The sequence below is a fragment of the Podarcis melisellensis genome (assembly GCF_964234715.1).
Source record: "Podarcis melisellensis genome assembly, chromosome: 12".
NCBI classification, from domain to species: domain Eukaryota; kingdom Metazoa; phylum Chordata; class Lepidosauria; order Squamata; family Lacertidae; genus Podarcis; species Podarcis melisellensis.
In genome coordinates this window covers 22123204-22150639 of record NC_138544.1, presented here as the reverse complement: position 1 = coordinate 22150639, position 27436 = coordinate 22123204, and the positions used below count along the sequence as shown (strand labels likewise).

At 40.8% G+C, this 27436-nt stretch overlaps 1 long non-coding RNA gene across 2 annotated transcripts; it reads right to left on the bottom strand.

Annotated features, from left to right (window-relative positions):
• Positions 1-208: 208 nt before the first annotated feature.
• Positions 209-27072, bottom strand: LOC309353832. Of its 2 annotated transcripts, none has more exons than XR_014162039.1 (3): positions 26934-27072; positions 5725-5861; positions 209-896 (listed from the first exon to the last, which is right to left on the bottom strand). It is a non-coding gene; the product is annotated as an uncharacterized lncRNA (long non-coding RNA). The 2 variants fall into 2 exon arrangements; XR_014162040.1 differs by lacking the exon at positions 26934-27072 and adding an exon at positions 6437-10641.
• Between the last annotated feature and the right edge of the window lie 364 nt (positions 27073-27436).

The window sequence follows — 27436 nt, the reverse complement described above, 5'->3', positions numbered from 1 at the left end:
GATTCCTTAAGCACCAACAATCAGTCAGCCTATTCCTTCCCTCTCACTGTTATTTTAGCTCCAGGCCCCACTTTCCCCACTAAGTTTTGGAACAGAGATATTTACAGAACTCCTACTCACATCATTTAAAAATTGTCCCAGCACGACTTGTCCGTGTGCACAAACTGCCTGGGGGGAGGGCTCTCATAAAATGCCTATCATATCAGTATTTTATGTTTAAACACTTTTTATTTCTCCAGACAATGTAAAATACACAAATGTGGCTCCATGAGGAAATGTTACAAAAGAGATGATAAATACGGTAATAAAAGTCGAACATCTCAAAACATTTCACTGGCTCCATGTTCAGAAGAAACTGTTTACACAGAAAAACACACGTCAGGCTGCTTTATTGTTGTTATTGCGTGTTAGATGTTAGAGATGCAATCTGTCTGCTTCACACATAAACTACAGTCTCCAAGTATCTTTGAGCATTGCTTCCAACAGTCAGAGCAAGAGAGGGGGAGGATAATTTAGGAGGATGTTAAACCATCACTTCACTGCAGGAAAGAAGATTGTCTACAATGAGTTTACCACAGGGCAGCGTTCAGTCGAAGCTGATTGAACAAGCAGCTGGCATGAAGCATCCACACTGAAAACATCTGGGAATTGGTGCTGGCCATTGTGTTTATATTGGCCACACTATAATTCCATCAGAGAAGGACAAATTTCCTCAGTCAAGACACAAGGTTAAAATGCTGAAGGTGAACAAGCCAAGCAAATGCCAGGTTGGTTAGTTCACCTTTCCACCCTGTGTTTTACACCTCGTCATTCTAAAGGACATAAAAGTCGAACAGTCATGTCTGTACTTCATTTAGGCTGGAGAAATGTCACGACCATCAGAATGTGGCAACTCTCTGGAAGAGGAAAGAGTAAGAGAATTTTGTTAGCAGCAAAAACAAATTTAGCAAGTAGCTCAAGATACAGATCAGAAGCTTAGCTCTTGAAAGGGAAAGATTTATCTTTGGGTTGGTTTTGCTCCAAAACAAAGTCTCTCTAAGTCCAGTGTTGTGGTTTGTGCATTACAGTATTCCCAAGTCGAGAAAGCAGGAGTTTTACAATCTGTTCTTGAAAATCCAGCATTTTATGAAGATTTTGTTAGCAAATATATGACAATCAAGGACCTTTTCTGCTCTATTGGTCCAGTTCCTAACCACAATCTATTGCAGTTTTCCTCAATCCGCTGCAATGCCCAGAAAAAGCTGTTTAGCAAGAGGTGAACTATTAACAAATCAGCAACTCTTAAAAGTTCAGTTCTTATGTTTGCTTTTAATGTGACAGTGTCAAGCGAAAGTCACAATACTACTTTAACTATGTAAGTTTCACATAGTGAATGTGTGTATACATTTCTTATGTGTGTATACAGTGCAGTAAGAAGACCGCTCATAACTGCCTTGTTTCAAAACACCTTTCTCTAGGATTTTATTGATCCATGAAATGAAACTTTAACTGGGATCATTTCAATTAACATATCCAAAGGTGGCAGATTTCCCACACTTGCCCAGAATGTCAGCAGTCGGAATCAATGGAGCAACTCTATATTTTCATATATGATGTATTAAATGTGTGTGTGCATATGTATACATCAGACCAACATAATAGAGATATTAAAATCCAAAAGCAAAATGTATTGGCTTCTACATACTTTCTCTGCTGTGATGTGAAGGGTACTGGAGTCAAGGGATTCAGCTAGAAGGGTAAAGAAAAAGGGACTTACAGTACAGTGGTACCTCAGGTTACAGACGCTTCAGGTTACAGATTCCGCTAACCCAGAAATATTACCTCGGGTTAACAACTTTGCTTCAGGATGAGAACAGAAATCGTGCTCTGGTGGCAGTGGGAGGCCCCATTAGCTAAAGTGGTGCTTCAGGTTAAGAACAGTTTCAGGTTACGAACGGACCTCCGGAACGAATTAAGTACTTAACCCGAGGTACCACGGTATATGCTTTGAATATGCGGTATAACATTGTACCACCAGATTGCGATGTGGTGCTCCGTTTTTCTCTACCCGTTTTCCCTGTTTAAATTTACAGTGCTTTAAATGGAAACATTTCTTTGATGTGCCTAGATCCAGCCAAGGTGGCTGTAGTAATGGAGAATATTCAGAAGTGTGGCATTTGTTGCAGATGTGGAATGCCACGTATTATAGTCCAGGGTGAGGCCCTGTGATAATCTGAACTGAAATGTTTTGTAACTGGCTGTTCCTTTGTGTGTGACTTGATCTATAGATAGGCTTAGCAAGAAGAAGTCTGAGTGGAAGTCCAGATTAGAAAGCATTTATGCATGTACTCTCATCACTGAGCTCCACTTACAAGGACTTTGGTAATGCTCTAAGAAAGGACAGGTCACCAGGAATGGCTGTAAAATTCCTGGCAGGTACAACATCTGATTCTGCTCAGTTTCTTTACTCTGCTTTTGTGGGTATTTTGTGGCTACTCAGCTACTTTAGCAAACTTGCTCTAGACCTTGCAAGATCACCAGCCTTGCAAGTGAGACAGAGAATCCAAATTATAGAGCAATGATGGTAGAGCAATGGCGGAAGAGTTTCTGTCATCGATCCTTACAGGAATCTGGAATACAGTGTGATTCACAAACCACTGAGAGTACTGTACAAACTTAAATTAGCTTAGCCTCACCAAAGCCAAAAAGAATCTCTCTGATTAAAGCGCCTGTATGCTGGCTTAAGTAGTTTTTATATCACTTTGTGAATCATACAAAATTAAGTGGCTATAACTATATCTCAGTCTAGAAGTAGAAAATAGAGCAGGAAAGCTGTTAGAAAGTCTATAAGCTTGTTAGATTACTTTGGGGCGATGGAGAGATATGGAATAGCAACATTGTTTGGTTAACTCTATGTGTGGGTTATATCTTATTTTATCTTTATTAAGTTTTACTAGAGATTTTCTTGCCTTTGTATGAGCTGTCAAACATTTATGTTTGGAAGCCTTTTAAGTACATAGGGCCACATTCCATGCAGTCTGATACGAAACAGATTTCCCCTCCCCGAGTGGGTAGGTTTTGTTCAGACTTGTGCAAAAATTAGGAATAATTTCTTACAAGTTCCTGATCTCAATTCATGTCTAAACCAGATACAAATACATAATGGATTACTTTGTTCATTGAATAAACAACCCACAAATGCAACTTTATCAAGAACATTCCCGTGAAACAAATCTATAAACCTTCTAAATGCAACAAGACCTCATCAGGGATGTTAGGAGTAAATCTTAATTTGTCATTCATGAACACTTCAACCTGCCCCTCTAAATGAATTATGTGCTCCATCATTGACAGGAACGTAACAGACGACACTTTGGAGATACCAAATGAGACTTGTGGGACTGGTTTATTGAACGTTACACAGGTGTTAACTATAGAAGTGGGCTGTATAAGCTCAGCCTTGATGTTGTGCAGAAGCCACAAAGTCAGTGACGAGCTTGTCTCAGTCTGTACTGCTACCTTAGGACCTTTTGTTATTTTCATCTTGAATGCACCTAATTATTATGTAGAGAAGTTCTATTTCTATCCATGGAGAAAGAAATAGGAATGGTGGTATGTGGTGAGTACACAGACACCACAAACCTAGTCCAAAAACCTGTGGACTTAGGTTCTATATCTCACATATCCTAGATAATATAAACACGCTGAAGTCTCTTCTTAGCTTCACAGTTCAGAAGTCCAACTGTATTGATAGCAGACATCATACCAATGAAATGGCACTTTCATGCCTCTAGAAGGCGCCAGAGAGGAGTCAAATTGGCCGTTCCAGAAGATGCCACCCAAGGATACTGCACAAGCAATGAATGAAATTAATTTGAAAGATCTGGTTTGTCCTGATCATATTAACAGACGTGGACCTAAAGATGCAAGTTATCAGTGACTAACAGGTACACCCACTTTTGTGAAGAACAAAGCTCTCCATCGTTACAACAGGCAGGATGGTAACCCTGAACCCTAAAGTATGAGTACCTAGTGTGACCTGATATCATCTTGCAGGTGCAGAAAATAATAAAACAAATTGTTCATCTTGTGACAGCAAGATTTATTTGTATAAATGTACGTATTAGTCAATACTGGGAACATATATTAAGCAAAGTATATTTATAAGCTGACATTAATTAAATTGGCAGTACATGTGTAGGAAAGGTTAGACTCCAGATCCATTTATTGCAGTAATAGTCACACCTGCTTCTCCAGCTTTGCACTGGCCCAAGTTGGCATGGATTATAGTTAGAGTAGGTGTAGAGCCGTACCTGTGCAGATCGCACCACTTATTAAAGGCTCTGATGTTTTAAAGAATTGTCAGTGGAATGTTGGAAGGACAATTTTTATCATGATCAGTTGGATCCAATTTCATGTCATGGTTCTAGAACAGAAATCTTCCAGGCCAGAAGAAAACTTCTGGCAAGTAACTCCAACTCAGCTGTGGAAGGCCATTAATCCGAGGCAGCTTCAGTTCCACATTTATAAATGCAATTCTTCTTAGGTTTCAACATTACGAAAGCAACACTCTGCCTTCGCCAATAGGCCAAAATGTCCAGTGCAGGACAGACCCACTCAGATAAATCTAATAAACAATAGGTGTTGTCTCTAAAGATATGGAATGCCTAGGAAAATTGAACATGTAATGTGAGGTGTAAGGCTTTTTATCTGTTTTACCTGTTATTAGTGAATGTAATATACATTTGCCCATATAAGCATATTCTGAACAATTCAAGATTAGGGTGAATATGAATATCTGACACAAGGCAAGTGATTTAAAATGTTGCTTCTAGTAGGGAGTATAATGGGGGAAAATACAATCTCTATATAATTCGATCCCAAGGTTTCTTGCACCCTTGGACATTAAGTATAAATGCAGTCTTCTTTTCAGCTGTACTAAAAATGATATGCATGGCTTTCAATAAATCTTTATATTATACTGTATTGCAGCCACCCCCTGAGCTGGTTGGGGGAAAGAGTGATATACTAGGCTTGCCATACATCAGGAAAATTCCCGACATGTCCTGTTTTGGGGGTGTAAAAATGGCATCGGGGGGAATGTTGCCGAATCGGTAAAATGTCAGGGAAAACCCAGATGTAACACGGCGGGGAAAACAGTGGAAACAGCTCCAAAGCTCAACAACTTTGGGGGTGTCAAGAATTTTACTTTTTAAAATATGGCAACCGTAGATATACTCAAGGCCAGACAATGCGTTTCATGGCTGAGCCAGGATTTAATCACGGGTCTCTCATAAACCAAACCCTGCACATCTAACCCTTAAGATAAAGAAGCTTCATGAGTCTGCCTGAAGTAAATATTATTCTCCCAAGATTTTCAACATTATTTTGTTTTCCCCCACTCTCTGCTTAATGGCTGGTTTACTGTTTTGTTCTGCTTTGCATAGTTCCTCTTGCCAGTTTTCAGTATGTTTGAGAGCTTTGTTCCAGACCAGTAGCCATGATGGCAGACTGTGGGCAGTGGGGTGAAGCAAAGAAACTTTGGCAAAATACAAAAAATGTATTTACAATGACGATGACAACAAAGGACTTTTTTTAAAAAAGAAGTTTGATAGCTTCCAAATGGAACGAGGATGTGAAAAATGGCAATATACTCTGGATAGAAGCTGTACAGCGTAATATTCTGTTTTAAAACACCCTAATCTAGTAGAGGTCAAAGAAACAAATGGACATAAGAATGCTCACCGTACACGTTCTGTTTGCATCCTGTCAAACAGAGTAATTTTCTATCGGCTATTGAATTTGCCAGGAATTTTGGCGTGTTGGTCTGATGTTGCTTTAGGATTAGCAGAGCTTCTGTGCTCCAAGAACGCCTGGACAACCTGTGCATTTGTAAGAGAACAGATTATTCCAAAGGTAATGTCCCAGTGCTCTTTCTTACAAAGGCAATTTACATGGTAGATGACAACCTTCCCACTTCTTAGAGAAGACAGAACATAACTGAAAGTTTGAGAGATTTGCTCAGACAAATATCTATGATAGCAGGCTATGGACAGCAGAGTGAAACAGACATTTTGTGAAATATCGCCCCCACCCCAATAGAACAATGGTAATAACATCTGGGAATAAAACATATTCTTTATGATTAAGGTCAGAAGACTGGAATCAAGACAAAGCATATTGCGATATTCTTTATCATCGTGTATATGATCAAAAATTGTCTTCCATTCTACTTTAAATTACTATAAAGACCTGCTTATTTGAACTACTTTCTTTTTTTTAAAAAAGCAGCAATATTTTTCACCCTCTGTATGCAAATCCCGCAGAAATTCAGGCATCCTTTGACATACTCTGCATGCCCTGTATCCTATATACAAGCCTTTTTTCTAATTTACATGCATTCAGCTGCTTGCTTTATGATTAATATGCTATATATTCACTTTATAGAGATACTTGCCATCCATAGATTGCTTTTGTGGTTAATTCAAGGCCCTTTTCTTTGTCTCCCATCCATTAATCCAATGCACGTGCTAAAGTCTCTCATGCATCAAGAGAAGAATGCTCCCATATTGCCGCGTATGTGATGCTCCTATATCATTAGCCACCCTTCCTGTGTGTTTGTTGTACAGACTTCCTCTGCTTTCCTTTTTGGGCAAATGAGAAGCTGCTGGCTGTTTTGCATTTTTCTGTTCATCAAAATAAGCAAATTAGAAGCAGCAAGCACCACTGAAGAATTTGATGATGGGTTTATAGGGTGGGGAGTGAGTGGGGGAGAGTAAATTAGCTCAAAAAAGTGCTTAGAGACTTTGGAAAAATGGCCTCATAAATCCTCACAAGCAAAACTGGTTCCGGGCCAGTTGAAACCGATGAAACCGAAAGCAGGTTCCAGGGAATGGGGGAATCCCTCATCCCAAATACTTTCCATTTATACTGGACTCCCCAGTTCATCACTCAGCTGTTCAATAGTATGCAGAAAGCTGGGAGTGGAGTTGCTGTCACACAAAAAGGCATTGCATCATGTTTCCACTACAGTCTTGTGTGCCTTGAAAAGCACTATGGGTTTGGGGACTTCCTGGAGTGACTCTACGGGTTGTGGCACAGGGGGCTGCAGTTGGGGGGTGGGATTTGGCAGAAATCAAAAGATCCTCATTGGCAGAAGGGAGTCTCTGACATTTTCGTGCCTTCGCCTGTGAAGACACCTACCACAATGTCCGTTCAACTCTCCCTCAGAACAGATTCCAACAGAGGAAAGGGAGCAGGTGAAAGAAGGGAAAATCTAAATGTTGAAACCCGTCGGAATAACGTGCTGTCTTGTAAAAGTGCAACACCCAATGGGAGACCCGGAGAGCATCCTTTGTGTGTGGGGGGGGTGGTGGTGGTGCACTTAGGTTGTGGTAGGGAACAGAAAGGTGGTTTCTGAGGAGATTGCGAGGGAGCTCTGAGGAAATCCTGAGGGAAATTGGTTGAAGAGCTTCAGGGAGGGGATAGGTGAAGCTCCAGGGGAAGAAAAAGAGACTACAGAGAGAGTGAATAAAAAGAACTACGAACAGAGACAGTGCAGGATGTGACAGCAATTTTCTCTACCCCCCTCTCCCATATAGTGTTAATTTAACAGTAGCAGCTCCACAGTCAGGGAGCGACAGAGACTGAGGCCTACAAGCCTCGCCCCAGCCCAGGACTGTGTAGCCAGAGACAGCTCTGAGAGACTCTATAGATAAATAAATTACAACACACATTCCTCCCCCCACTTTTTTACTTTAGTTTAGGGACTCACCGTAAATCTATTTGAATTACCCATATTGCTCCTTTCCTCCCCCTCTTGTCAAATAATAAATCCTTTGGTTGATTTGATTGACACCCTATGCCCTTTTAAAATGTGTTTTTTGTGGGGGGAGGGCTTATAGGGTTGTTTTTATTTTGACTATATACTTTGTGGTTTTATATTTTGATTTTGTTCTGTGAACCACCCTGAGACCTCCGGATATAGGGCAGTATATAAATTGAACAAATAATAATAATAGCAGTCGTCCCCCCGCCCTCCATTTTATGAAGTTGCCACTGGTTTCTTTCCTACATTGTGTTAGGGAATGTGAAGCTTATGGGCTGAAAACAGCACACACTGTTTTGGGTCCGTCATAGATGCCATTGTGGCCTATGGATTCCCCACCTCCATTGTCATATCACTGTGGCGGAACTGAGCCCAATCAGTGGTACCAGTGAGGTCATTTTAGATTTTAGGTTTGTGAGCTGGCTCTGCTGCATTTGGGGTCTGTCCTGCTCATTCTGTGGCATGGGGCCCTGGACCTCTATCCCAAAGTCCTGCCCTGAACATACCAGAGCCCAATCCCAGTTGCCCAACATGAAATTTAATCTTAATAATGCAGGACACATCTCAAAGAAAATGGACATCAAGTGAATTAGCTACTTGCTTTTTGGCAAAGAAAGCACAGGAGTGATGCTGGCATATCAAGGGCAATTGCACAACTACAGTATATTGTTCCAGATTGGAGGCAGAAAGGTTGTTTTCAGAGGTCCCTCCACCTGCAAAATGCTCTCCTCTCTCTCCCAGGTGCCTCCATTTACACATTTTTGGTGCCAGGTGAAACACATCCTCTCAGGTCTTCACTTGTTAACCATCTCTATAGCTGTTGCTGTGGTAACCACTGACAAGGCAAATTAAGAAGGGCCTATTTAGTGGTAGCTACAATAGTTGTTCCTTCACATGTTAAAGTAATAAGAATTAGCAGTTGCTCAGATTTGTCTCTAGCACTGATCAAAATATAGTTGTAAGGCAGATAGCCAAGTCAAGAGAGACAAGTTAGGCTCTGCATGGCTGTTGCCTGCCAGATCTACCTCTGCTGAGTGCAAACTTATGAGTTTCAACATTGCACTGCACTTCTAAACAACGCATAACAATGATCGGAGTTATAGTCCAAAAGTATCTGGAAGACAAGAGGTTCCCCGACTCTGGTTTAGACCGAAGACATATCAACTACGACACTATCAACAGCAGATGTCAAGGAACTAGATCCACGTTCTTCTATTAAAGGTAAGAAAAATGCATATGTTATGAACATCATTTACTGGCATAATAAGAAATGTTAACTAGTGACAACTTGAAAAACAATATGCAAGTGAGCATGTTTGCTCAGTGCCCACTAGGCAGGTCTTTGCAAGCTGTGATTTTCAGCATACTACTGGGAATTTAACTTATTTTCTTTACAAGCACCTACTTGTAAGGTCCCTCAGTAGCACAGTGGTTTTTCTTGAGCTTAGCGTGTCATGCGCGTAAAGGCAGTGACTATTTTCCCAGCACGCTCCAAACAATTTGAAGCTTTTTGCTAGAATAACAAATTAGTACTCACCGTAGCCAAACCCACAAATATTTGTATAATTAAACAGCAAGCTTAGTAGTCAGAAAGGGGAAAGTGTTCTCCAGTAGTTCATGGCGCCAAGTGGATTTCTCCCCCTATTCTGCTAGATTTAGTTAGATTAGCCAATCTGATAGATAGGGCAACCCTAAACATATTAAACAGTACTTTGAAGCATTCCCTTTCAGGAATGTTTAATTCAACACTTGCTTTGATATTTGGAAGGTCTGAAAAACACTGAAGGTGGTATTTAAATAAGTTCTGATCTGGCACATAGACCTTGAGGCTTTATTGAATTTTAGAGGGTAAGAATAATGAAATGCTAGATTAGAACAAAGGAAAAACAAAAGAATCAAGGTGACTTTTTTGCATTAATCCCATACTCAGGATTCTATTAACCTACTAAGGGATATGATAGCCAAGGGGTTCATTCACACAGTTCGCTTCGTTCTAATTGGTTGTAGGTTCAGGTTTCACATAACTTGCCTTTTGTCAGCTAAGTGGTAGTGTCAGCTGGGTGATATAGCCTTCAGCCTTTCTTGTTGTAAAGAGTTGTTTGGCCAGTTTATCTGAACGTGGTGCTAGCTGCATGTGTGGTTGCAGTGGTTTTCAACTAACTCCAGAAACGTAAATATGCCAGAAAATTTACTGGAATTCAGGTGCTAAACATTGGTGGGTAATTGCCTATGAAGCCAGCACAATAATGCTGTAACTCTGACAGAACATAATGTTTTGCAATGATATGCAGATGTTGATATGCACCATCATAAGCATTTATGTGCTGGTCACAGGACTGAGCTGATACTCATGATTAAAAGTAGTCTATTAACTGCAGTGGGAATATAGTGTTCCAGCCTCAGTGGTTGCTAAATCAAGCTGCTGATCTTTAACACAAAGTCAGGTTATTGAGCTACTATGGTTCTGAGTGTTACGGCAACATTGGAAATGCTCCATGGTTGAGGATGAACAAATCTGCAAGGGTACAGCATGAAAAAACAGCTAACCTGCTGCTTGAAGGGTCATAGCACAATTTATGATGTAGAGACTATATGTGCTAGTCAAAGAATTTCTAATGCCTGTGGTGTGACTAGGAAGAGTTCCACCATGAGATAAAGATATTTGAATTACTTGGCTGTTCACTTGCTTCCACTTTGGAAGGCATTATGAGAATAGGCCTTTGAGCTTGGTGGAAAGACAAAACATCAATGATGAAAACTCACAAGAGCTGGGGGGGGGGATTTAGGTTTCAATATCATTAAGGCACATACAAATCCATTCAGGTTGTAAACATGTTATACAGTCTCTCACATATTGTGCTCACTTATAATTTCACCTGCATGTACCTACTCTAGTCCCCTTCTTTTGCAACTGATGAGAAACAACAAAACTAGGTTTGGTGATGTTCCAATCTTAAGATATATGCTTTTAAGTCTTAACAGTTCAATCCTATACATTTCTACTCAGAAGTAAGGGCCACAAAGTACAATGGGGAATAGGGTTGTATCCAATAGAATGTATTTAATTAAATTTTACTCAGAATGGACCTACTGAAATTAATGGATGTAACTAATGTACAGAGGTGTAAAATTTCCAGAAACGTTGAAGCCGTTGGGGGGGGGGGGGTTGATTGTAACTTGCTGCAAAGTGAGGCCTTATTTGTGTTTACTCATCAAACCCACTCCTTGTTTTTTGCTGATTTGCCTCATAGTGGGACAGACACTTAGCATACTACTTGCCTCTGTCCCCAGTCTTATGCCCCCTCTGCATATTACATCTATTAGCCTCATTGTCTCCATATGTTACTAATGTAGGCTATTCTGTCTAACCCAGATTAAAGCATACTGTATATGGAAATCAGGGACACGGGTGGCGCTGTGGGTAAAACCTCAGCGCCTAGGACTTGCCGATCGCATGGTCGGCGGTTCGAATCCCCGCGGCGGGGTGCGCTCCCGTCGTTTGGTCCCAGCGCCTGCCAACCTAGCAGTTCGAAAGCACCTCCGGGTGCAAGTAGATAAACAGGGACCGCTTACCAGCGGGAAGGTAAACGGTGTTCCGTGTGCTGCACTGGCTCGCCAGATGCAGCTTGTCACGCTGGCCACATAACCCGGAAGTGTCTGCGGACAGCGCTGGCTCCCGGCCTATAGAGTGAGATGAGCGCACAGCCCTAGAGTCTGGCAAGACTGGCCCGAACGGGCAGGGGTACCTTTACCTTTACCTATATGGAAATCAGAGTGGTGATCAGTAAATCTCATAACTAGAACTCATAAACTAAAATTCTTCTCTTAACCTAAAATTATTTTCAAGAAAGGAGAATACATTATTCTAAAATGGTTTTTCATGAAAAAAAGTATAGTAAACTGAAAATTCAGGGTGAAAGTCTTCTAGAGTATTTATGGTAGAGCACAGAAAATAAACTAGCTGGGGCTTTAACTGAAAGGAGCAACTATGTATGGATTTACATTATAATGCAAGCCAAGTCAGGTCCTCTATAATCATAGACCATGAATAGTCCTTCACGGCTGAATATGAAAAAGATGGTTTGCTTTTCTTTCCTGTTCCAAAAAACAGTGGCCCATTTACAATTTGTGACATTAAACCCTGATAGCCACACAAGCTCATTAGCACTGGATTAAGAGAGATTAGATACTATGATAACTCAGATTCTGAAGTCCCATGCCTCCCTGACTATATTGGTTCCGCATGTTCTCTCACGCGTTCTCTCACTAGGCAGAGCTGCTGTTTGTCACTCTGTAGTGATAAAGGGGAGACATCATCCTACTGCTGCCTTTCTGTTTGATAAGGCAACGATGGAAGCATTGGGTCCTGCAGCCAGCCCAATGCAAGTGCATGATTTATTGAATAGATGGTCCCTCTGATAAAGTTAATAGGTTGTGCTCTTACTGACACAGCCATTCACTTAGGACCCATATGCTTGCACAATGATAGCTGTGCAACCACACACCACTTTATGTTCCCTAACAAACTCTCTCACCATCTGGTGCTGAATGCACCTTCAAACTGTGCACCTTAACATTCAGGGAGAAACTCCATCTGGGGCAGGCAACTTACTGACTTCCCAGACCTGGGAGCACTCACCCACAGAGCCTTGGTCTTGTCAGGATTCAGATTCAGTTTGTTAGCCCTCATCCAACCCACCACTGCATCCAGACACCAGTCCAGGGCCTTTTTAACCATTCCCAGTTCAGAGAAAGAGAGTTGGCTACCATCAGTTTACTGGTGGCACCTTGCTCCAAACCTCCTAATAGTTTAGTGGGCTCAAGCCTATTGAGTTCTCTTCCAACTGAGGCTTCTTCCTTGATGAACTTCAGGTGCATGAGTAAGACTGTCTTGTTCCAGCCATCATAAAAACTAAAATCGTTTTATAAGTTATTCTTTTAATGGCTCACTTTCTGTCTATTGTTTTTATGTACACGATTTTGAAATGTGAATAATGAAGTGGTATATACAAGTTGTAAATAAAATAAATAAATAACATTACAGCCAGGCAAATGCATCTGGAAAGACATGGAGCAGGACCAGTCAGTGGTGTAGTGATGCATTTCCCTTTTTTTTTGGCAAAGCATGGCTGGCCACCATAAATTGAAATATTATGCAAATCTAGCAGAGAGAAAAAACAAGGCACGCTGTTCATTAAAGGTTTTATTTTCTACAAAGGAAAGGAATCCCAAATAGGTGAATAACAAATTTTGACAAAATTTGACACAAATTCCTCCCCACTATGTTGTGGTAGAAGTGGCAGCTGCTGAGGTTGTTTTTTGTTAACATCCCCAAGGACACCTACACTGGTTTTAACCAATTTCATTGCAGTGGGTACTTTCAATGAATAGTGGTGGGTTGTGATAGTAACAGCCTGAGATGTCTAGTTCTCGTGCAAAACTGTACCCCTGGGCTGATTTCCAGGACTGATAGGTTCATTTAATACTATACTGTAAGTTCATTATATGGACATTATCTGGAGGGTATATAATCTTTGCCCTGTAAGGCATCTGACAAAATATGCTCAACACAAAGGTGGCTTGGGACCATTACATAGTTCACAATTAGCCTACTGTTTTATTCAGCCCTAGCTGGCAGGATAACACCATCATTAATTTTACTTTCCTTATGAAACAGCAGCACTTTGTTACAGATACAGGCCCTTCCCCGCCCCCAGTAATGGGGACATGTTCCTTTAAGAGGTTTGGACTATCTACCTGTCCCAGAACCGCCAAACAGGTGCAACTTCCAGATGAAGATAAAAAAAAGCAAAGCACAACATTTTCGGAAACTGAAGACTTGGTGAAGGAGAATTTTTCCCCTTCTAATTTATTTTTAAAAATCCATACACTCTGTATTGAACACAACAACAACAGATGTCCTAGGAGTGAATGCAGGGCTGTAATTCACTCTTAAGGTTCTGTTGCTGTTCATAAACTGCTCAAGCGCTTTATGACATAAGCAGAGTCCCTCAAGTGAATTACAGCCATCTATCCACTTTGGGACCATACATTATCATATGTAACTGGCAGCCAAGATACAGTTGGCTCATGTCACAGACTGGCTTTGCAAGCAGATTTCTAATAAGGCAGAAGTGAATCTGTAACAGTAGGAGGAAGCTTATTTTTTATTGCACCCCACCCCTTTTATTAGGAGGGACAGGAGAGAGCAGAGCTTCCACAAGTTTCCTAGCAGGCTGAAAGATAGTGATTTGGGGGTGGGTGGGTAGGAATCTCTCTGCTAGATATACCAATGAATGAACTGTGGCTGCTTTTAAATCTTTCACGTCCCATGAAGCCGTCATTTCACTTGCCCTGACTGCTTTGCATGATAATGGTGGAGCTGTACATTATACATATGAAGTGATATGTGGAACAGGTGTTCTGTCCCACAGCAGGTTAAAATGGGCCATATTCCTTTGGGAAATAGACATTTCACAGCAACAATAACAACAACGAAAGAGGGACCCAGATGGAAGATATTTCTGTATCAGTGAAGCTTTAATATCGCCATCTAATAAAGATTTAAGATGTTTCTCATTCTAGCACAGTTTTCAACTTATGCCTGAGAATTACACCAGATACACCATTTTGTCGAATGCAGTGGCATGCACAAATAATTGACCTATCACAGCTTTATCATCAGCAATAAACAAATGCATTTTATTATTGGTTTCCTTTTTTTTTTGTCCCCAAGGTGAAGTTTCAGAGTGTTACACAGTCAGATTATTTGGCTGTAGCAAGGGTGGGGAACTTTTTTCATCCCAAGGGTTATAATGCCGTTGGGACAAACCAGTCGTGTTATTGTCCTTAACTACTCGGTTGCAAACCCATCCCATTAGAATTTGTCACAGAGAACAACCACATGTCTGTTTCCTGCACTCTTATTTGGGTGTATTAAGCAGTGAGAGCATGAAACCCCCACTCTGAAACTGTAGAGTCCGCACAGTTTTGCCATATGCAGTTTAGCTTGCATGTGGAGAACCAGTGTGTTGTAGTGGTTAGTGTCAGACTGGAATGGGGGGTATCTGGTGTCAAAGCCCACTTTAGCCATGAAGTTCAAAGGGTGATCTTGGGTCTCTCTCTCTCTCTCTCTCTCTCTCTCTCTCTCTCTCTCTCCCTCCCTCCCTCCCTCCCTCCCTCCCTCCCTAACCTACCTCACAGGTTTGTTGTTAAGAAGATGGTAGGGGGAGGAGAACCTCAGAGTTCCTTGAAAGGCAGGTTAAAATTTTAATATGTATGCACCGATGAAGCACATCTGCTGAATTAGAAGACTGGGGTCACAATTCCATTAACATGGATAGGGAAAAGGCAATGCAAAATTACTAATGCATTAGGGGAAGATTTTATACTGCTCCACAAGGCATTATTTGCCCTCCCGTCGAGGAACAGCAGCAGTACCTGGGATGGAGTGTACATACCAGGCCTCTTCCTTGCACAATCATGAAAACTACATGGACTTCCAAGTAGTATCCAACTAAGTTTGACTCAAAGTAGATCAATTGATTTCAGTGGGTCTGCTCTGAGTGAGGGTGTTATGGGGTGTTAGCGAAGGGGTAGTATCTCTGGTAGAGAATATGTTGTGCTCCTTCTATGGTAATTTGACCACCTTTGCTCCCCAACCTGCACTCAGCTCTCACCCGTAGCTCCTATAAGCTGTCAGCATGTAACGGCCACACCCTGGGAAATGGCTTTGATTGACAGGCTAAACCAGGGGAGGGTAGCCGATGGGTCTCAAGCTCCTGTTGAGTTAGCGACTTCCCCTATATGCGAGGACAGGTTCCAGCAGATTGAAGACCAATAGTGGGTCCAACAGTCAAGAAGGTAGCTAGTGCATGTGTTGTAGAGGGAAGTGAGGGGCAGATGGGGCTTGTCAACCTGGGAAAGTAGCTCATCTAGGAAAAGAAAAACTGATCCTAAACTTCCTCTTTCTTGTAGCTTTACTCATTCATTAAAAAAGTCTTTGGGAGTAAACCCCGAGGAAAAATCTGTACCCGCTGCCTTGTGGGACATCTTTGGGGAAGGAAAAGGCTAAGGAATAAACCCTACACAAATCCAGTGTGGAGTCCCTAAGATGGTTGGGTGGCATATTGTGTGCCTCCTTCCAGCAACTCCTGCAACCAAGCTGGTGGCAAATGTATTGCTCTGCTTTTCTTTGGACCCCATCAGCAAGGCCAAGAGGTGGGTCTTTTTGTTTGGGCAGCCCAGGCTTGTGCACCATAAGAAAGGTCACTTCAGTGTTGCTAATGCAGCAAAACAACGTGGGAGGCAGCAAGTACAAGTTACCAGTCTTTGCTGCCACAGCAGGCTCTGTGATTCTCCAGTGGTTTGGTTTCATCCCTGGAAATGCACTCCATTGTCTCTCGAGACAGACAGATGCCAACAACTCTGAGCGAAACCTGGTTGAATACTATCCCAAGTATGTACCACTGCTGACGTTAACTTACAGCAAAAGTTCTTTAGAAGGGAGCATAGGTGAGTTATGTATTGTCCTTTCTTGCCCCCTTGCCATACTGTGTCTCAGCCACTGTATTTCCTACTCCTTCCTGGAGATGCAAATTTCCTCCTGAAAGTAAATTTTAAAAAACCAATTTTATTCTGTGACCAGGATTATGTGACCAGAAATAACCCCTACCAGAAGAATGATGACATAAAAACATGTGTGTGTCTTAGCGTGTGTATGTGGTAGAGGGAAGGTATTAGCTCACAGTTTCCGCCCATCCATATTGTGCTTTAAATCTCCTCCCCACCCACCAATCATTTTGTAAGAATTCATCATGACCTGGGCTGGATCATGCCATGTCTCACCTAGCTTTCGTGGTGACACTGTAGTGACAATGCTGTCCTAGCATTCTGTTCTGTTGATTTAATTGCCAGTATAACAGCTATGGGATCAGGTTGGGACTGACATTAAAACACACACACACACACACACACACACACACACGTGTCTCCACTATCAAAACATGTTCTATAGATTATTTCATAGGTCACTAAGTAGCCTACTTTATATACCAAAGTGCTGGCATTGCACAGAACCTTAGACTCAGTGGCACATAAATATTCAAGCGTGGGTAGCCTGCAAAAAATTGTAAAGATGAAATAAGGAAGGTGTGAAGTTAGAGGCTTGATTTATATGAGGGAAACTTGCACTGCGAATATTGCTGTGGGCCTGGCTCCTAGAGACAAGATTTGTTAGTACAAACTGTCTCTAAATATTTATGCTCCGCTAAATAATTGCTAAATAATTCCAGTTCTCAGCTGGAAATTCAGGATTTGGACTAGCTGAAATTAGTCATGGAGTAAAATGGTATATTGGTATTTTATACAGCAGGACTCTTATCCAATGACACTTGTAAGTTTCAGGATATAATTAATATCCCTTTATAAAGTGCTCTCTATGGCCTGACACTGGAGCACTTCTTTGAGAAGTATTTCGTTGAAATAAATGAAGCACTTAAAGGCAATATATTCAGGGTTATTTATCTGAGAATTATTAAAGACATTTACATTTTCTAGCTCCAACTGTATGAACTTCACTGCATAACCTTCTTCGCTGTAGTCCCAATTTGATTGTGTGTGTGTGTGTGTGTGTGTGTGTGTGTGTGAGAGAGAGAGAGAGAGAGAGAGAGAGAGAGAGAGAGAGGCGCGCACTAATGAAAGAGAGACAAATGATTCTATTACTGTCTTTAGGGCACTTTTTCAATGATCCATTTTGCCACCCTTGCCGATAGTTTCTGGGCTCAAGATTAATGATAGGTCCTCTCTAAGGGGTATTTTTATAGAGAGACTCTAGAAGAAATGATTTTTTATGAACATACAGCCATTCATTCAAAGTACCAGAGAAACAGACACAGCAACAATTGCTCATGACTAGGGTACTGTGGTAACAGGATTATTCTAAAATTAAAATCCAGAAACAAAGCAGCACTAAAAGAGATATGGTCAAAGTTGGGAATATTCAGGTAACAAAGTAAGATAAAAAATCTTTAGAGTATGAACCACTGAAAATTGAAGAATTAAGCATCTCTCCCAGCTCCACTAAAGTGAATGCTACTGTAGTTAAAATACATTCTGCAGCATGTTCATGTACTTACATCTTTATTTACTAATAAAATCTAAAATATTCTACTAATTCCTCTTTTTGTGGGGAAGCCTCCCAAAATGTAACTTTTAAAATGTAAGACGGTAGATAGATAAATATTCACTTGCACTTAACTTTACCATGAAAACCCCGTCCCCTTTTTTAAAAGCATCAATTTATCCAAACTGGTGATGGGAATTCTCTTCCAGTTTCTGAAAAACCCCTATCTTCTCCGTTTCTTATTTCTTGAACTTAAGAAATGGCTTGATGTGAACGAACTTTGGTTCTTTGAAGAAAATATGGGCACTGAAACATGTTTTCCCGAAATCGGAGCATGGGAAGATTCCTCAAAAAAAATTATAATTTGGCATAATATTTGGATTGTTTGATTATGTATAATTTGGAATATTTAATGTTGTTTGATTGGATTGTTAAAGTGAGAAATTTAATAATTTTTTTTTAAAAAGAAGAAATGTGTATTCTCCACACAAAACAGAAATGATGTTATCAAACCATGACCTCCAATTACTATATACATATTTATCCTCTTCTTCCTTCAAAGAATTCAAGTCAGCATATAAATTTTCCAGGTCCCAAATTTATTTCACAACCATTCTAAAAATTAGGTTAGGCTGAAAGCCTAGGGTTAGGGTCCCCCTCACCTTACTCTTAAACTACACAACACAAGGTCTTGACTATGCCTACAGAAATTCTAGACCATGTACAACAAGGGAGATGACAAAGTACCCAGCTGAAAGCTTGGGCCAAAACTGCTTCATCCCACCAGGTATTCATATGTCAACTAGCTCAGATGCATGGATTAAAAATGGTGCATTGTTTTGTTTTGTTTCTATTTTTTTTGGCAGAACTATTCAGTGGACTGCCACCAGAGAGGTGGGATAAAGTCTTGAAACTGGAAAAGCATTGTGTTATCTGCTTTCTTTTCCACAAACTCACCTTACCAATGCCCTTCAACTTACTCTTTATTATTATTATTTATATAGCATCCTAAGTGTGCAGGAAGGCAGCTCCTTGCCCTGAGGATCTTACAGTCTGAAATTAAACACAGGAAACATAGGAAGGAAGTGGGAGCATTGATAAACTGAGAAGCAAATGCAGTTGTTTCAGTTGTACATGCTTAGGCAATTAGCAGTGTAAGTTACAGAACTTGAGTATTAAAAACATGAGTATTGGGGAGTTATGTCAAAGGTTGCAGGGCAAGAGATGGTTTTGAATCACACTAATGATTATTTCTAGGAATCACAATTAACCCCCCACTCTTAATCACATAATGTTACTCAACTCACTTCCTCCAGCGCACGCACAGATAATTTATTTACATGTGCCATGATGCACAGGCTACGAAATATGATGGTGTTGGACTTGCCTTTCAAATAGGAGTCTGTCCCAGTCACACTGAAAAGGGGTAATGAGGAGTCTGTTTTTTTCCCCAAGAACAAAAGGGGTACCAGAATAGGGGTAAAGAACCCTTCCTCCCCTACCCATGGCTACACCCCACCCCAGCTTCTACAAAGATACTTTTCTCTCAGTCGACCTCTGATTTACAAGTGAGCCTGGCTGCATAAAATGTGCCTGAGTGATAGGTCCAAAGGATCAACAAGGGGGAGGGGGGCTATTGTGAACATCAGGTTAACCTTCTTGCACTCACCAACAGGCAGCACCTACCACAAGGCAGAGAGGGTTTAGGGGTATTCCACTAGTGTGCCATTTCCACTGCTGAAACTGGGATCCCAATCCTCAATGTGATATGCATCTAAAGATATGTGAACTGGGTGTAACAGCAGTTAAAGAAACAGATCTGTTGCTGTTATGTCTTGCATCAGTCTGAGATACCTGACGAGTTCTTCTTTCTTTCCTTTTTTGCATGGGTTGGCATTATAGGGTTCTTGACTAGAGCTAACAGCCCCTTGTCTTGACTGTAGTAAACCCACCCAGTGGTAACCAATTTGTAAGATGCCCTGGGAATATTTATTTTGAAGGGCAATGTATTAGAAAATCAGATTAATTAGTTAATCTAGTTTAAATAGATTAAAAATTAGATAAAATTTTAAAATTTAGAGAGGAACTTTGGATACTTTCAGGCTACAGCATACAACAGAGACTAATCTTCTGGAGCTGTTACATATATTTGAATATTTATGCAAAAAAAAAAAATCTCCTTTATGAAGTCTCAAATGCTCCAAATCTAGCTTAATCAATTAAACAAACATTAAATGTGTTTGAATATCTTCTCTCTCTTATCAATATAACTCTCAAATGCTTTCCCTTCACCGCCCAAGGTGATGAAAAATAGATTCATTTACTCTCTAACTGCTCATAATTGTGGTTTCAAGAAATTTTCTTCCGATTTTTGAAGCCACAAGTAGACTTTATGTGGCTCTAAAGCTGCAGTTGGTTTTCATCCCACAATACTCAAGGGTATCACTCTCCTTCAGGCAGCTATTGTTTGCAATCAGAAGATAAAGGCACTCTTGATAACACTCCCATAATCATGTTAATATTAATACTTTGGTAGATACTTTATCCTCTAGTGATAGATTTAAACAGTTCAGGGTCCCCCGCCTCTTATGTTCAAATCCTTACGAACAAAGCATTAGCAACTTGATCCACAGATCAGGGCAAAGGGGGTTATTCTCACAACATGTAAGCACAGTATACCCATATATCTGTGCAATGGCTGTATAACTATTTCTTACAGAGAGAACATGAAACTTCCGCTGCCTGTGCAGTCTAAGCACCATTTGTTTCCTATAATTTCTACAAGCTGATCTGCATCTTCTGAAGAAAAACAAACATGAGAGAGCCTTTCTGGGACTGCACTACTTAACAAGGGCAAAAGGGGCAAAGGTGTTTCACATAAAAAGGACCTATAGATAGAAAAATAACACATCTGGGGAAATGACTGTCTCACTGAAAATGTGCCAAGTCTGAGGGCTTTTTGGTTTGTGGAAATTGACACAATTATCCTGCCAGGGGGATTCTGGAACTTGTGGTGGTAGTTACCTCTGCTGTTGGAATTGATATTTCCCTGCAAAACTGGAGAGAACCTGTTGCCACATCCACTGTTTTCACCCATTAATATGCTAGGTTGTTGGGGGGTGGCAGGGGAGGTGGGCGATGGAGGCAGGTGTTCAACATTTAAGTGGAGCAAGGCCCTATTTGACTTGTACCTCTGAAGGAAATTCATCTTCTGCCTTCCATCTTCCACCAGACATTTGGTTTTTAGATACATTCTCCCCCTCCTCGTTTAATCCCCATAACAGTCCTGTGAGATAGGCTAGGCTGAGAGACAGGTGAGCTTCACGGCCAAGTGAGGATTTTAATCCTGGTTTCGCAGGTCCTAGTTTAACACGCTGACCATTAGATCAAACTGTTCAACAGCCTGCTCAATAATCTGGTCCTGGTCAAAAACAGCTTCAATTTCAGTCATCAGAAAGAAAACTAATCAAGTGTGAGACCAACTATAGATATTCTTGACTGTTCTGCAACTATTTAGGGGAGTTTTTAATGTTTGAAGTTTTATTCTGTTTTTAGTCCTCTGTTGGGAGCTTTCCAGAGTGGCTGGGGAAACCCAGCCAGATGGGAGGGGTATTATTAGAGTTTAAAAACCTTTTGGATAGGAGATGGCATGGCAGAACACATGGAAGCAGTAGCTGATGGAAACTAATAGGTGCTGAATGAACAGACAGGGCAAGGAAGATAACAGGGCAAAAAGAAATAGGCTCACTGGCAGATGAGTGGAGGAGCTTCTTAAACCTGACTGTAAGCTTATAAGTAGATCTGATGCACTTAGGCCTGCAGATTAAAATTAGCTAATATATATATATATACAGCCATATTCCATACCACTTTTCGTATCAGGATAACATCACAGCCTGTGGGGCTATCTGCTTCTAGAAGAGGTGACTATGTTATTAGAGAGCATTCTTTGTAGTGCACCCAAAAAGCAGGTCTCTGTTTCTTCTGGTGCCTGGTGTGTATATTGATGTTGGTATACCCCCCCCCCAAAAAAAAAACCTCTGCTGAGCCGTGTACAAAATTCTAGCTGTTTGGCATTTAACCAGGTTTGTGTTTCCGTCAGGACAATAAGGCACAATGGAGACTATAGAAGGCCTTAGTGTCTTTTTGATATATGTTTTATTTACACATATATAACCAGAAGCTTTCAGTGGAGGGGCTCACAGCAGCAACACCCAAAAACGTGCTAGCCTCCTCCATAGTAGCAGCATCAGCATCCTTTCTGTGCAACCTCTTTTGATGTGCAGGGCACATCACAACCTAACTGTTCCTCTTTTCTTCCTGGTTACTTCACTGCCAACCCTCTTCACTAAACTAAACCCTTTTTATATACAGAGAAAGGCAGGGAGGATTCCATTCATTTGTATTCTAAACCCCATTTCCTTTGGTGCTTTGAACTCCTCATGGCTAATCCCCCAGGTGGTCATCTCACAAAGAGATTTGGACTAGGACTTCAGTGTCCAACACGCAACCTAGGAAGTGTGCCTGCTTAAATAGCTTTTACATGTGCTAAGAACAGAAGATTACACTGGTCAACAACAAATTTGTTGTCTGCATTTTTTCAGTTGATTTAGGATGAATCTGATGTGCTGAATCTAAAAATCACATTGGTTTTACTCAATCAGGTCAAGTTTTTGAGCTATGGCCACATGTTGTTTTTTTACGTTTTTGTACACTTGTGTGGAGCATTTTAGAAGAAGTTGGTGGGGGTAAAATGCCATGTCGAATAATTGTTTTGATTGGAAATGATTATTTTAATGACAAGAAGTATTCAGGTCCGATAGTTCTGGGTGATTATGTCGAAAAGGGATCAGTTTGAAGTCATAAAACCTTGAAATCTTCCATAATTTGGTGCGGCAAAGCATAAAGTTGGGGGATCAAAACTAAGTTAATCCTGATCTTCAATCAGCACGTCGTCCTGTAGCTCATTGTGATGAAATTCCAGTGCGTATCTTCGGAGAACTTCCTGACATTAGTGACGAAGATGCCTCCAGTGTTGAAGGACATGAAGAAGAAGAAGTGGTTCTTGAAGATGATGCTCCACATCCATTTTCCCAAAAGGAGTTGAATGATCTAGTTCATGACCTCAGCTTGTCAAAGGACTCTGCCGAACTGTTGGCATCCAGATTGAAGGAAAAAAGCCTCCTCTCTGACAGTGCTCGCATCAGCTTCTTCCTCAACAGGTATCAAGAGTACCTCCGTTTTTTCTCGGAAGAGAAGGACTTGGTGTACTGCGCAGATATTGCGCAGCTTCTGCTCAAGCTTGGAGTGCCACAGTACGAACCCAAAGATTGGAGACTGTTCACTGACAGCAGCAAGCGATCACTGAAATGTGTTCTGCTACACAATGGCAACCAGTTTGCCTCTATACCCCTGGCTCACTCAACTACACTGAAGAACTATGAAGCGGTGAAGTATGTGCTGGAGAAATTTGGTTATGATCAGCATAAGTGGTTTATTTGTGTTGACCTGAAGATGGTGAACTTTTTGTTGGGACAACAGTCTGGCTTCACCAAGTACCCATGTTTTCTGTGCATGTGAGATAGTAGGGACCATGCTCAGCATTACACAAAGAAGGACTGGCCTGTGCGGGAGGAATTGGTGCCTTGCAAAAAAAAAAAAGGAACATCATCAACGAGCCTCTGGTGGACAGAGACAGAATACTCTTCCCACCGCTGCACATCAAGCTCGGCTTAATCAAGCAGTTCACCAAGGCTCTGGGCAAGGATGGTGACTGCTTCACTTACTTGTGCCAGGCTTTTCCAGGATTGACCATAGAGAAGTTGAAAGCTGGCATCTTTGATGGTCCTCAGATCTGTCAGCTCATCAGAGATCCAGAATTCGGAAAGTCAATGAACGAAGTGGAACTGGAAGCGTGGAAGGCATTTGTTCTGGTAGTGAAGAACTTTCTTGGCAACAATAAGGCCAGAAACTACACAGAACTTGTCAACAACATGCTGACTGCTTTCAGAAACCTGGGCTGCAACATGAGCGTCAAGATGCACTACCTATTTTCACATATGGACTGGTTTCCTGAGAACCTGGGTTTAATGAGTGACGAGCAGGGGGAGAGATTCCATCAGGACATAAAAGAGATGGAGACCAGGTATCAGGGTCGCTGGGACGCAGTCATGATGGCTGACTACTGTTGGACTCTGAAGAGAGACCTTCCTGCTGCTGAGCATTCCAGGAGTTCCAAGAAACGGAAGTTCAAGCCCTGAAGTTTGAAAAATGGTTAAGCAACATGCAATTCACGTGTACTTACCTTTATCAATGCCCACCATTCAGTTTACAGTAAACCTGACCTGATGGAGAGAAACGGATGCCATTTCCTGATTCAGAAGTGCAAAAATACCCTAAATCAGTTGTAGAAATCTAGACAACATTCAAAAAGTAAAAAATTGTTGCCCAGTGTTATTAGTGGGTAATGCCCTATTACACACTTGGGTCTGCTATTTCCTCTAAGGAAATTAGCTTTGACACCCCCTAAATTCTACTCCTATAAATCTATACCAATATGATAATCTCTAGCAAACACTATAGATACCTCAGATTGTCTTTTCTTACTCACCAGTGTTATTCATGTGCTGTCTGTGTTGAGTGACACTTGCTAACCCACATCCACATTACACCCTCATCAGGTCTCTATATCAATTTCACTGTGCCAGGGTTGCTAGAGATATGGCAGTGGGTGCTATCAGTTTGCTGAAATAACAACTGATTTTGTTGCTCACTTTCCTAATTACTTGCATACATATTGAATGAGACAACCAAACCTCCTTTTGTCAATCTGCCCTAAAATACTTGGTTTATAGGGGTTATTGGCAATCCTATGGCTCTACCACTCGAGATAATACCAATTCCACCCACAAAGTGCTCTGGTGCAGTGCTCTAGTGTCCTGACCATCTGTTTTGTGGAATGTGATAAAATCTCTTCTATAGGGCCTCAGTTCTAAACATGACTTCATAGCACTTCAAACCACACAATCTGACAGGATGAGTGGCACTGCTAAAAACCTGCAAATGAAGCTTATTTTTAAAATGTTGGGGCTATTCCAGTAATTACATTTATCTTATGACAAAGACAACTATGATGTGTGAAATAACTGTCAAGATCAAGTATAAAGGAATGCAGAATTCATCAATAGGGGCATGCTGATAAAGTAATTACCTTATTATTTGGTGAAAATGACCTCATTTGATATTGATCAGTTGGCCTTGATAGACCCACAAAGTGAAAACTATGTAGAAGGTTGAGTGGAGATCTTTTGGTGTACAGCAAATTTTCTGTCTGAACTTTGCTCAGAGGAAAGTTGAGGTTGTTAAGTCGTGTACTGGAAGTCATATACTGGAACATGTCTGGAACCCTTAGGAATATTCATTTCTGTTTTAGTGGCATTGACCTGCTTCAAAATTAGTAGGAAACCATGGTTTCCTCCTCTGTGAACAAATCTACATATGCACTCTCCCATCTGCTTTCTTTTTCTTTTTTATGTCAGAAGAGGAGCTTTCGCTTTTAAACTAACCACCGTTTCCCATGTTACTCAAATCCAGGGAACTGTGCTTAATTTCAACTAAGGTTAGTAAGAACAAGCCCAGGATCAAACCTTAATTTCTTATCGCTTTTGAAGGTTACTAGGACTACAGAGAGTTCACAAATAACCTGATTGTAATGGTTTACAAGTACCCAATGTATTGGTGGATCTAGAGCTTTGGATCTATAGTGGACAATTGAGAATATCCAGTATTGTGAACTAGAAGTTAAAAACATACATAGCAATCAATCAACTTTATGGTCACAAATAAGATAGTGTTGCCCAAAACTAGGACATGTCAGGAATTTTCCTGACATATGGCAAGCCTAGACTAAGATCCTTGTCCATTGGGAGGCTATTTTTGTGCCTCCCTATAGTGAATATAAAGTGTGCTTTGCTGTTCAAAACAGCTGGTGAGCATTCTTTTGTGATCTTTGTCCCTATTCTATAGAACTTGGTCCATTATTTCCCATTTCCAAGAAATATTGTGTGTCCACAGTCTTTTAAAGTGACATTTTTGTCAGTTTTTTAACTTTGATTTTCAAACTGTCCAAGTTACTTAATATGTAACTCTTTTGATTACTATTACTATTGTATTACTATCATACAGTATTTCAATATTCCTAGTTGGGTAGGAATGCCAAATACAGTGGGCCTGCCACTTACGTGTAATTTACTTAGGTGGTTATGACTGAAAAATGAATGAATGGAGAGCAGGGAAAACCCATCACAGCGAAAGCTTGTTAGTTCCTCTGCCTTGCTTTCTGGGCTCTGAGAAGGTCACATGAGGGAAAGCCGCTTGCATGGCCTGGTAAATGAGGCAAAGGGCTTGGCCTGCTCTGGACAAGTAGGGATGGTCATGCAGGGGGTGGTTCCAGGGGCTTCCTATCTTTTCATGATTTTGCTGTTGTGCATGGACCCCCAGAACTGAACCCTTGCATAAGTGGCAGGCCCACTGTACTATTATTTGTGTATGTGTTTGTGTATTCAGATTAAAGCTGTGGATGTCTATATTGTATGCTTCCATGTGTAAAGGATTTAAAATTTAAGATTTCTAAACTGAAGTATTAATAGTTTTGCCTAAGTCTGGTGGGAGTTTGGATTCTGGGTGGCAACTGAACCAATAAGACAAAATAGAAAGTTACAGTAATAAACACAGGCACAACCTCTTAATTAAGGAATATGGAATATAGCACATCAAAGGGAAAACTTTTACCTATTATTAATTATGACAATAATTTCTATCTCATAACATTTCACATAGCAACTGTCACCAAGAAGATCTACATTTTGAGCTGATGGCACATCTATCAGTTTTTATCCACACAGACACAGACACACTTTCACACAGAGCTTATTACTATTTCATCTTCCCTTCCATCAGCTTTCTAAAATCTTGATTCCACAAGATGGTGAAATATGGGTCTACCTTTAAACATATGAATCAGCCCAAATGCTCCAAGAATTAGACAGAGACACATTGAATTGGGGCCCCAAACTCTATATGATGTACTCACTCACTGCCCTTCTATTTAAGTGTAGGTAAATTATAATAGCTTCGCAGTGCTTAGCACATGTAATAACTTGACCTAGAAAACATCTCTTTGGCAAGTTCCCACAGAGCATTCTTTATTATGAACTTTATTAATAAATAAGTGCTGTTATCAGTCTTTGATCATGGCTATCTTTTAGTTGAAGTTGATCCATCTCCTTTATTCACAGTTGTGAAATTGCTTGGATTGCAAAACAAAGTATTTGATGAGGAGTCATTACAAGACATGAGAAATTAAATGGCACTTCAAAAGTTACATGTAAAGTAGAGTGAACTGGGTAGCCTATATTGATAGGAATCTGATTCTATAATTTGGCATCATAAAAATAGCTTAAATCGGAGGCTAACAGCTAAAGCCCCATCTTACAAGACAAATGGAT